General features: G+C 35.8%; 1 long non-coding RNA gene across 1 annotated transcript; it reads left to right on the top strand.

Annotated features, from left to right (window-relative positions):
• Window positions 1-274: 274 nt before the first annotated feature.
• On the top strand, window positions 275-862 carry LOC131805382 (uncharacterized). Its single transcript, XR_009343671.1, has 3 exons — window positions 275-563; window positions 636-653; window positions 718-862. It is a non-coding gene; the product is annotated as an uncharacterized LOC131805382 (long non-coding RNA).
• Window positions 863-2,011: the final 1,149 nt, after the last annotated feature.

The raw sequence follows: 2,011 nt of genomic DNA on the forward strand, positions 1-2,011 counted from the left end.
GCAGTCTGAAGTTTTTTTCATCTCACTCTGTGTGTGGGCAAAATTTTAGTCTTCCATCTCAATTTGTTCCAATGATAGCTAAATAGACTTATAATATTACGCTAATGAAGAATATATGTACATCGGCTCTAACATTAGTGTTTCGAGGAGTTACGAACGGAATGTCAAAATTAATATACCCTCCGTAATATGATGAAGTGCATTAAAATAAATAGGTATATAATTTATGATCATTTTTAAAAATATATTTATTCAAATGACATGAATGTTTGTTGAAATATAAATATTGGCATAGTTGTGTAGAATACTATGCAATGTTATTTAAAATATGCATAAATAAAACGGAAATATTTGTGAAATATATTCTTTGTTTCATTTCTGAATAACGCCCTTCCGCGTATATAAGTTTGAAATTTGGGAGCTCCAGTTAACATTCTAGTTGTACATTTCTAAGAAGCAACAAAGAAAACAAAGCCACAATGAAATTGTCCTGCACCTTACTATTCGCTTTGATTGTGATCTTTGCTGTCATCGGTGGACAAGTTTCTGCTGCTCCTCAACCTGTAAGTTAAATTTTTTAAGATTTAGATATTCGTCAATTAATTTGTGTATTTGTTTTCGTTCTGATTTTATAGAGGGGTTTAAAGAAATTCGTAAGTACATGTTGGCATAAAACCTTTTAGTTTTTTTGAAAACGTTTTTTATTTTAATCTATAGTTGAAGAAAACCTTTGGCAAGATTAAGGAAGTTGCAGCTCCAATTGCTGGCCAAGCAGCTGGTGACGCAGTGACTGGTCTAATTGCTGGTTAAATAAATACTTTTGAAAAACAAATAAAATATTGGTTTGGGATATCTGACTGAATTTAATTTATTTTATTTCTAAAGCTTCCTACGATGTAATGCTTAATGTAATTTAGCTTCATATCCGCCTGTTTGCATGTGTGTATGTCTATTGTAATCACGCTATCTTTAGAACGAATTGAGATAGACTGCTAAAAGTTTGCACACATGTGTATTTTGCCAGTAGGCAGTTTTAGTTCGTCCTACAATGGTTCCTCCTATATTCAGTATTTTAAGCCACATTTTCATATGGAATTATTTAAAATTCGATATTTGGAATTTTTAACGGGTTCCAGCTCCTGTTGAAAAACCTTGTCCACATAGGTTCCGATACCCCTATGTAACGCTATCTCCTTATATTCAGTATTGTGATGATTTAAGACTCATTTTCTAACAGAGTTGTTTGAAATTTGGTGATTCGGGTTCGTAATGGGTTTTACCTCCTGTGGCAGATCACGTTTTGTCGCCATGTTGCTGCACTTATTCGGTATTCTGCTGATGATAGCCACATTTTTCAGGGTAGTCGTTAAAAATTCGGTATGCAGAGTTTGTAAGGGTTCTGCTTTCTGTGGCAGAAGACTGATGGAATAGGCTCATTTTTTATCACTCATAAGGCGATACCTCCAAATATTTGGTCTTGTTGTGATTTTGTCTTAATTTTATTAATATTCGCCATTTATTCTGATGCCACAGTCGATTAATACGAGCGGAGATCGACCGTTGGCAGTTATGGCGGCCCACCATGGCCGGCGCTTGAGTTCTGGTGAACAACCGAAGGTGCACATTTTCAGCTGATCTCTTTGGCAAGCAAACACGATCATTTTGTTTGTTAACAAACTGCTGGACAACGAATGTTTTCTCATCGGCAGTTCCACGCTTTCGGCCTAGCGAATCAACTCTTTAGCTCCTTTGAGTCTATTTTCATTCTGTTGCGGTATAAGTTCTTGCACTTTTTGGAATTTCAATGGCTATACCCAGCTCATTTTTTCAATATTTGTTCAGGTCACGAGCCATTTTTCGGCCACTGCGAACTGAAAATGGGTCCTGTAGGTCCATATTTTGGTATAGCCACCATATAATTGTACTTCCCAATTTTTCGGTATTTGTATTTGAAGATCGTAACGAATACTACAGCATATGACAGAAATTTGGCTGAGCAGGTCCAGACCCT

This window comes from Musca domestica, unplaced genomic scaffold (genome assembly GCF_030504385.1).
Source record: "Musca domestica strain aabys unplaced genomic scaffold, Musca_domestica.polishedcontigs.V.1.1 1, whole genome shotgun sequence".
Lineage (NCBI taxonomy): Eukaryota > Metazoa > Arthropoda > Insecta > Diptera > Muscidae > Musca > Musca domestica.